This window comes from Myodes glareolus, chromosome X (genome assembly GCF_982192425.1).
Source record: "Myodes glareolus chromosome X, mMyoGla1.1, whole genome shotgun sequence".
Classification (NCBI taxonomy): Eukaryota; Metazoa; Chordata; class Mammalia; order Rodentia; family Cricetidae; genus Myodes; species Myodes glareolus.
In genome coordinates this window covers 110041079-110051474 of record NC_142053.1, presented here as the reverse complement: position 1 = coordinate 110051474, position 10396 = coordinate 110041079, and the positions used below count along the sequence as shown (strand labels likewise).

The window sequence follows — 10396 nt, the reverse complement described above, 5'->3', positions numbered from 1 at the left end:
CAAAGGATTGCTTCGAGCTGAAGCAGGACTTGAAGGAGAGTGTTTTCCTCCTTAGAGAGAATGGAGCCTGATCTCGAAGGTTCTTTGTGAGAGAATAGGGAGAGAGGAAGGTGTCCCATTGGGAAATGAGTCTAGGATTCACTGACATCACCATATTAGATTAGAGAAACTTGTTGTTTTCTTTTGTAAAAAGAGGATGTTTCTGAGGAGGGTGTTTGAAAAGTCTCAAGGACATTCTCGGAAAACGGGCTTCTGGAAGAACATTGAATCTAGTTAGGCTGTGATGTATCTGGTGGCCACTTTTCCTGCCTGTTAGCCAGGTTCCTTTTAGGGCTTTGTTGTCTGGAAGAGCCCATTTGCAGGAGGCCGAGGAGCAGAAAGATGTGAGGGGAGGAAGGCTGCAGCTGTGTGTGGCCTGTCAGCTTCCTAGAGTGGCTGGGCTGATCAAGAAAGAGACGGTACCTCGAAGGCGTGGTTTCTACTTTATACTTTGGAAAGGTGTGTAGAGCATCATCAGGGCACTGCCTGGGTGAGCCATACTCACATTAGTCACACTACTGGTAGAATGGAATGTTTCAGAGGACTGAAGGAGACCACAGTTAATCACTGTGCTAAGACTAAACTAAGGACCTCTCAAGCAAAATGGAATATATAGACACCCGTTTAGAAAGGCAATACTTGTAAGCATTTCAATATAGCATGGGAGGTTTTCTGGTGAGAAGTGAGAGGTGCTGAAGAGCTAGCTCTGTTTATCCATTGGTCCCAAGGCAGAACGGGTTAAAGCGTGCATGGTCTTGCTCTGATGTCTCAGGAGTTTGTTAGTAGCCTACTCCAGAACTCTCTTTCCGATTCTCTAATACTTGTCCATGGGATGATGTAGTCTGCTTTTCTATGACAGATTTCTAGTTCAACGATTGATTTTGTCTTGCTGTTGACTGAGTCTGACAATCTATTATTAGTACCATCTAATAAACCAAATGTTTATATGCCTTAGTTCCTCTAATAGGGAGGAAACAGGCTACACAATTTTCTCCATCTTTCTCTTCCCTAACACGGAATCAGTGACTCTTAATCTGTGGGTCATGACCCATCTAGGGGTCATATATCAGATATTTACATTACGATTCATAACAGAAGCAAAATTACAATTATGAAGTTGCAATGAAATAATGTTATGATGGGGAGGGGTCACCACAACATGAGGAGCTGTATTAAAGGGTACCAGCATTAAGAGGGTTGAGAAGCACTACCCAAGTTATCTCTTAAGTATCTCATAGGGCGTTTTTGTTGTTGTGGAGGTGGTTTGTTTTTATTCATCTTTACATATCTAAACTTTGTGGGAAGTTGTGTCTTCCACTTCTCTTTCAGTGCCCTCTGCTTTCCTCCCCATAATTAAAACCATTCACTGGAAGGCTGAGGAAATGGCTCCATTGATAATGTGCTTGACATACAAGCTTGGGGCCTGACTTCAGGACAAAGGCTGATCCTTGGAGCTCACTAGTCAGCCAGTCAGTCCAGCCTATCAGTGAGTTGGGGATATAGTAACGGACCTGCTCTCAATAAATAACATGGAGAGCAATAGAAGGAGACAATGTTGACCTCTGACCTTGACAGGCATGTGCCTGCTCATGAACACACACACACACACACACACACACACACACACACACACACACACACACACACACTCAGTGAGTATGGATGAGCTCATTCATTGCCTTTTTCAACATCCTGTTTGCTTTTCTATTTTTAGAGTGTTTATCTTATTTTTTATTTTATATGTATGTGTGTTTGGGCTACATATATGTCTGTATACCATGGGTATGCCTGATGCCTGCAGAAACTGGAGAGAAAGACAGTTGTGAACCATTGTGTAGGTGCTGGGAACTAAACCTGGGTCCTCCGGAAGAGCAGCCAGTGTTCTTAACTGCTGAGTCATCTATCTTTCCAACCCATGTTTTCCCATTTTTACTGACACAATATTAGCTATGACTATTCCAAAACGTTGTCTCTAGGACCTTTGTCTTTTAGCCCACATTATCCAATAAGCTTTCCAACCTTCAATCATTATCCTACTGTACAATGTTTCAAATGGTTTTCTTTTCTGTAATATGAACATAAGATTTTTATTATGGACTAAAATATTGCCTGCATAGATTAACTTTTTAAAGATTTCTCTCTGTCTCTGCATCTCTATCTGTGTGTGTGTGAGGGGCAGGAAGGAGGGAGAGAGAGAGAGAGAGACAAGGAGAGTCAATCTGTGTTTCCTTCTGTGTGGATTACGTGTCTGCTCAGGTGTCTACAGAGACCAGAAGAAGGCATTGGATTCCTTGGAGCTGCTTCAGGCTGTTGCGAGCCTCTTGACATGAGTGTTGGGATTTGAACTCCTGTCCTCTGAAAGAGCAGCAAATCGTCTTAACTGTTGAAACATTTTTTCCAGTTTCTATTTAATGTATTTTCCCCTATCATGTTCGCCAACCAGAATTTTACTTATCCTTTTCAATAAGCTATATTTAACTGATTCTTATGAGAATTTCATACAGTATATTTTAATCATATTCACCTCCCTCCACTCTTCCCATATCCATCCTCTCTACCCTCACCTTTCTACCCATGCAGCCTTGAGTTTCTCTATTCTTTCTCTTGTATTGAGTCTAGTTTGTGCTGCCCAACTACTTGGGAATGGGGTCCGTCCTGGAGTGTGGTTAGCCAATCAGTGGTCTTGTCATTACAGAAAGCTGACCCTCCTTCTCCCAGCAGTTTTCACATGTCCATCACTCCTTAGCAGTAGGATTCCATGCCTACCTCCCATTTCCATGCTGGGCTTTTCTCTGTCACAAGCTTGCTTCAGTCTTGCACATGCTGTTATAATTGTTGTGAGCTTGTATGTGCATCTTCCCTGTTATGTCTGAGAAACTATTTCTCTGAAGTCTTCGTTCGCCACTGGCTCTTACAATCTTTCTGCCCCTTCTTCTGCAAACTTCCCTGAGCTTTGAGGTTTGGAGAGCCCATTGTCCAATCATGGGTATCTGTCTTAATTGTCATCTGCAGTAAGAGGGAGATTCTCTGATGAGGGGGAGATGCACTGATCTTTAGGTATAGTGAGAAGTTGCTAGGGATCATTTTAGTACTGTATTCATTTAGCAGAACAATAGTATTCGGTTCTCCCCAAGGGTCCATCGCCTATCCAGCTACAAGTCTTTAGCTCTGTTAATCTAGTTACCCTTCGAAGTTATATCTGTCCAACTGAAACACTTGGAGATAGGTACCTGGAATACATGACAATAGGCCAGGAGCTACAAAACGCCCTTAGAAAAATAGGGTGATAAATAAAGATAAATATCTTCCTAAAATATTAATATAGAGATTTAGGGGAAATGTTCACTACAGTTAAATGAAAAGATGAGTTAAGTTAGGAGAATGGACCTTAGAAGAGAGAAGTGGCGTATACTCTTAGTAGTGGGGATCCCGGACCCTGGACCTCAATGACAACAATGCTTCTGACAGAAGATGTGATGGGTGTATTATGGAAGACATAATGACTGTGCAACCAGCACACAATGCATTGCTAAATGTGATATTGTGGACCACAGAGGTGAGCTATATTACAGACAAGGCCAATATAGATGAAAGATCAACAGTCAGGGGCTCACTGGCGAAGAGCATTTGCTGTTCTTCCAGATGATCCAAGTTTGATGCTTAGCAACCCCAATAAGGTGGCTCACAACCACTTGTAACTCCAGCTCCAGGGAATCTAGTGCCCCCTCTGTCTTCCACAGGCACCCAAACTCATGTGCATACTCAAATATACATACATATAATCAGAAATAAAAAATTTAAAGGACAATGGTGCATTGGGTACTCGCTTCCCATGAGCCTGTATGAGACCTGTTAAAGGAGTGGGACATCCCCGAGGTAACTGATTTAAGAGAGGGGAGTGGTAGATTAATCAGCAAACTAAGTTTCCCCGACTGTTTCTAACTTTGATATTTTATCTCGCCCCAGTTAGGATGGTCAAGATCAGCAAAGCAGCTGACAGCCAATGCTGGCAAAGCTGCAGAGGAGGAACCCCTTATCCACTGTTGTTGGCAAGGCGAATTGGTACAGTAACTCTGGAAATCAGCATGGAGAATTCCCTAAAACTTAAAAACCCATGTACCATATGACTCAGCTTCTTCACTCTTTGGCATATGCCCAAAGGACTCAAAATCCTGCTCCACAGACAATTGCTCAGGCTCATTCATTGCTAGCTTATTCACAACAGCCAGAAATGGAAACAACCTAAATGTCCTTCAGCACGTGAATAGATACGAAAACATGAACCTATACATAATGGAATACTATTCGGCTGTGAAGGAAAAGGAAATCATGAACTTCGCGGATAAGTGGGTGAACCTAGAAAGGATTATATTGAGTGAGCTAACCCAGACACAGAAAGAAAAACGCCACATGTTCTGTCTCTCATCTGAGGTTCTTAGCTCCAAATCTTCAGTTGGGAATATACAACATGGAATTATCACAGAGAAAGGTGCCATAGGTGGGCTGGGAAGGAAGCCCAGTTGGAGGGAAGTATCAGGATACAGGTGATATGAAGTGACAAATTGAATAATTGGGAAGGCACTTCCACTGGGGAAGGAGAGAGGTCAGCACAAAAGTGAGTGAGAAATAATATTATACTTGCATGAAAAAGACTCAATACATCATATTATTTTATATTTACTTGAAACTATATACTATATATGTGTCTATATATGAATATATGTGTTTGTGGTGGATATATATATATATATATATATATATATATATATATATATATATGTTCCACTTTGGCTGACTATGATCTCACAATATCTATAGGCAAAAAAAGCAAACCAAGCAACAACCCAGTACCCAAAACATGAAACTTCCTTTCAAAATATTGGTTAAGGTAGTCTAAAGGATACAGGTTATTAATGTAGCCCTTGGTTGCCTTTCAGGGGCTGAAGGGGGACCCTATTGCCAACGACACCACATACTTAGGACACATGACAAATACGACTGAAGCTAGATCTGATATTAAAGTCTCTTTTCTGCAGTCTAGCTTCCATGGGACCAGAAAATACTATGCAAACTGCCAAGAGAGGGAAGCAATTAAACATCCCTACCCAGCTGCCCATGAATCATGACAATGACCAGCATGGCAAGACATGCATACAGGTGCAATCAGTGGCAAGCGCATATTAATGGCAACCAACAGCTGTCTAATTAGACTAATGGACCACTCAACAGGAGGGAAATTATGCCTGGTGCTGAAAACCTAGCCAGCTTCCCAGGGATAGCAAAGCCATGACTGTTAGAAAATATAAGTTACCACCACTTATAGCTAGACAACACAATTCCTTACCATATTTTGACTCTTATCCTCACACCCTCAAATATCAGATGATTGTAGCTAGCACCCCTCATCAGAGAAGCTTCTCTTTACAGCAAATGGAGCCCATCCCAGAAAATCAAAACTGGACACAGTGCAGAGATGAACAGCTAATTGGGAGCCTGACCCAAACTGGTACATTTACACGGCAGCTCCTGCATCTATGGCTCAGGGAACACTTATGGAGAGAGTGAGAAGAATGATGCTAAGAGGCAGAATATTGAAAAGTCTGCTGTGAAATAGTCTTTACTAGAAAGAGCTGCACAGAAAAGACCAGAACAATGGCAATGCTAACCTGAAAGAGAGAAAATTGCAAAGAACTAAAGGTGACTATTGATTACTGGGAAAAGGAAAATTAGCCTCTTCCTGTGATGAGTCCCTTTATTGATTGTTTAATGCCAAGTTGTCAGCCTGAAAACCACATACACAAAACAAGAAAAATGAACTCAACAGATTGTATTTTTATATATTTATAATACATATATGTACACAACAAATATAATTGGAGAAAAAAACGGCTATCAAGTTGAGAGTGGGCGAGCATGGGAAGGGCTGGAGGAGGATAGGAGGAGGAAGTAGTATTTGTCTGTTTTAAGTAAATACATTTTTAAAATGAAAAATTTTTCTAAGGAAAATAATAGACAAATGAAGTCAGGATTTAACTAGTGGTGGATTGGTGTTTAACCACCAGCTCCCCCACCTCAAGAATACTCCCTCATTTGTTAAGTCTTGATTTGTTAGCATTCTCAGTTTCTTTTTTTTAAAAAAATAATTATTCGTATTTTATGTGTGTGTCTACACCATGTATGCAAGTGTAGCGCATGCATGCCCATACTGCAGTAAATACAGTACCCACAGAAGTCAGGTGGTGTTGGATCCCTGCAAGCGGAGATACAGACAGAATGAAAGCTGCCATGTGGGTGCTGTGATCTTAACCCTGGTCCTCTGGAAAAGCAGATATTGCTCTTAACCACTGTGTCATCTCTCTATCCAAGCATTTTTAATTTCAATCGTGTAAATATTGCCACCTGGCCTGTCTTGGGCTACAAGGATGATGTTACTGAGTGATCAGTTGGCGACGGATGCATAGCATTGCTCCTGTAACCCAGTATTTGTTGGGTCTAGCTTGCCCCTGGGCTTAAAACACACAGAGACAATGACTGAACCGCACCACATGGACACACTGACATATTACAAACTCAAAAGCAAATTTAATCAGAAAGCCTGTCCTCCGCCATTTCTCAGTTCTCTGTACCACCTGCCCTCTCTTCTCTACACCACCTCCCCTTTCCAATTAGTCATTTGCTCTCATGTGGACCCTGCAATGGCTGCCACACTCGTCTTCCTGCTTCCCCTCTCCTCTAGGATTCTTTCATCAAAAAGCATCAGAGCAGTCAACACGAACCAGATCAACTCGAGCGATTTCTAACTGCCCATTGAATAAAATACAAAGTCTTTCTCATTGTTTACATTGCTCACGGCCCCGAGTCTAGTAGCCTGCTCTGACCTTGGATCATCGCTTCCCTTTCACCGTGTACCGGCCATCTGGTCTGCTTTCTGTTCCGCATTCAAGCCAAGCTGATCACCATGTCACTCTTGCCACCTGCTCTTTCCTTTTCCTGACATTGTCTTTCTCCTCTTCCTGTGGTCAGGGCATTTCAGCTTCGTTGGTATCTGCTCAAGTGACATATCTTCAGAGAAGATCACCAATAATCTCCATACCCTCCCGTGTCAAAGCAGAGATTCTTCTAGTACTATAAGTACTTATAGTAGTTATTTAGACAATTCTTAGCACAGGCTAGGCAGCACTGAAGTGTTTTGATCTTTACAGTGCCAGCTAAAGATACACACAAGTCTTCAGTCTTTTATTTAAAGAGATTAAGAGTAGGGAGGTTACTGAATCTTTGTTACTTTGGAAAGTAACATGGTACTGCATGATACCTATTACGTCTTGTGGGCAGCAACTCCTAATTTAAAACATAAACATTTCTGCTACAACACAGAGGGTTTTCTACTCTGGGTGGGATTTAAACAGGAGTAAGTGGCTTTCCAGTTTAGGTTAAGATTCTCCTTCACGTGGATTCAGTGATATGTCTCACTGCTATGGAAGTGATTTGGGACTCTATATAGCATCTCTACTTCATGGATAAGTCAACTGAGACACAGAGGAGTGTCTATGTTCTGTATTAGATTTAATGGCACTTAACACAATGAGATTTTCTTGCACTTAACTAGTGCTCGATTGTGTTTCTAAATACAGAAGTGAAACAATGAACACATGAAGAAATTAATAAATATCAAAGTAAACATTTTTTTTAAAAAGACATATTTCCTGGTTAAATGGAAAGGTGGCTCAATGGTTAGAAGCACTGGTTGCTCTACTAGAGGATTCAGGCTTGATTCTCAGCATCCCCATGACAGCCCACAGTTATCTGTAACTCCAGGGCCAGGTCATCCTAGACTCTCTTCTGTACTCTGTGGGCACTGCACACATGGTGCACAGACAAACATGCAGACAAAACACCCATACAAATAAAATAGATACAGAGTAAACAAGAGTCTTCTTAGAGAGTTCCTCACTGTGTATACTCCCACACTCAACATAGGTTTCCTTCTATCTCTTTTGTTTACCAAAGTCTTCCTGGTGGAAAAGGATAAAAAAAGTTCTGCTTCTGAAATGCCCCATTCAAACCCATCCTCTCACATCCTGTTGTGCTGATTTTACATGGAGCTGCGGAGGGAGTCCTGGATTATGAATGAGAAGAACTGACTCCTGGTCCTGGTTTCGTTGTTCACTCCCTGTCTCTGAGCCTTTGCTTAGGAGATCTCCCACAAGACAGACCCAGGAACAATGTAGTGCACACCATGTACCCAGCCTACACCCCCCAACCAACACAATGGACACAGAGTAGACTGTCCTACAACTGTTCCTTAGCTAGTGATTGCCCCATGTATTCAGTGAGAAAAAAACCTTATGGGTAAATATCAGAATTCTACCTTATTAGTTACTTTAAAAAAAATCACCGTGGCAGCTGAAGGCGGGATGATTTCTTTGGGCTTGCAGTGATGGTGGATTTCAATTCACCGCAGCAGCAAGTGCATCTCAGCCCGTGTTGGTGGGAGTATGAGGCCACTGGTCATATCGTGTTTGCAGTCAGGAATTAGAGGGGATAAGAAATGGGGCGTGTCTATAAAATCTCAAATCTCACCTCCTAGGGGGCCTACTTTCCCCAGCAAGGTTCTACATCCTTAAGATTATACTATCTTCCAACACAGAGCCACCAGCTAGTGACCAACCCATAAGCTTGTGATATACAATTCACGCCCGAAACTAGAATATCCACTGACTCACATACATTCTTCCATTGCTGGTTATGAATCAGTTAATAGAAAATATGCAGTTTGTGCACTTAAGAACCTTAAAAAATGTTATAGAGTGAGGAAAAACTATACAAATCTAAAATACAATGTAAAACTCCATTAGTTTTTTCAAACAAGTTGCTGATCCTTCTATTATAGATAGTTTACACACATGTTGTTCTTATTCTATGGAATATTTTTTTCATACTGTCAATTCCTTTAGTTATTCTCAAAGTCTGAAGACATCATTTCCCACTTTTCCATCTGACAGCGACAAAATTCACATAACAATGTGTCAATTTCTCATAAGTCCCCGGAAATCAGTAATTCAGAGCCACCATGTCAGCTCCACTCGATGAGGTCACAAAAGAATGGACTTAGATATCCGGATCACTCACTCTCTTGTCATATAACCACAAACACATATTTCTCATTTGCACCATCAAAGATGGCTGCCAGCAACAATGTCCACATTATGAGAAATCTTGTGAAAGTACATGGAGAGAAAGGGAACGATCTCCATTGTTTAAGGACAAGTTTCAGAAGTTGAGTGAGTGTCTGCCTTCCTCTAACATCCTGTTGACAAGAGTTTAGTAACATGACCTCATGTATCTGCTCAGTTAGCAGTAATTGAATTCTGTCTGCACACATGAAAACCCAATTTGAAACTATAGGGTTTAGAACTAGGTTGTGACGCATGATAGAGCCCAAATTATGGAATGTTGGCTTGGTCAGGCTGTGGAGGCTGAAAAGCTAGTGGCTCACGTGATGATGCTGTGCAAGGACACTTGATAGAATAGCTGTCCCTGCCGTGTTGGAAGGCAGGATCTGTGCAGACGAAGTACACTCTTAGGGGAAATGGTTCAGCAGTGCTCACAACGACAGGGTGTGCAGGAGGCTTTCTCGCTCTGGTTTAGCAGTTTTGCGTGTGAAATAAATGAAGACAGAAGGTGGCCAGTCTTCAACAGAACTGGAAAGAAATATCGCTTTGCGAAGAGAGATTTTTGCCTTTCTGCTGTCCTGAGTGCAAAGTCGATTAAGACTTTCTTTCATTTGGAGCATGGTCAAGTGGAAAAAGCCAACTACTTTACCACAAACAGAGGCAGACATAATAGGTAGAGAAAGTTGCGCCTTAGAGGAAGTGCATGTCTGCTCACATACATTGTTTTTAAGTGCTTCCCATTAAGCATTGCTAGCAGACAATGAAAGCCAGTTCGGGGCAGAAATTTGATTAAGAATGCTGTCTTGCCTTTGACTCACACAGCCTCAGGATGGATGATCCATTTGAGAGAGAAATACAACGCACAGAAAGAAGACAGGAAAGGGAGTCCTTAGGCTGCAAATGGTCTGGAACTGTTCTAATGTGATAGCCACAAGTCACTTTGTGGCTATTTCATTTTAAGTTGATTAGAATTCAGTTTCACAGTCACATTAACTGTAATTGAAGCCCGACCAGGCTTGTGGCTACTGTACTCCAGGACACAGATGCAAGACATCTTCATCATTGCAGAAGGTTCTGTGAGACATGGGTCTAGACCAGGAGTTGGCAAACCTTTTACATGAAAGCAAATATTTTTGTGAATTCTGAGTCACCCTAGGATATAGTGTGAGACCTGGTCGCAAAGA

At 41.7% G+C, this 10396-nt stretch overlaps 1 protein-coding gene across 2 annotated transcripts in view; it reads right to left on the bottom strand.

Annotated features, from left to right (window-relative positions):
* Positions 1–10396, bottom strand: part of Tlr7 (toll like receptor 7) — a 29066-nt gene that overhangs the window by 5262 nt on the left and 13408 nt on the right. The window contains exon 1 of one of the 2 annotated variants that reach the window (XM_085684295.2): positions 2806–2946. The exons of the other annotated variant lie outside the window; for it this stretch is intronic. The gene's annotated coding sequence lies outside the window, so the exon portion shown is untranslated. Of the gene's footprint in view, positions 1–2805; positions 2947–10396 lie in introns of those variants that run through there. 2 annotated transcript variants of the gene reach the window in all.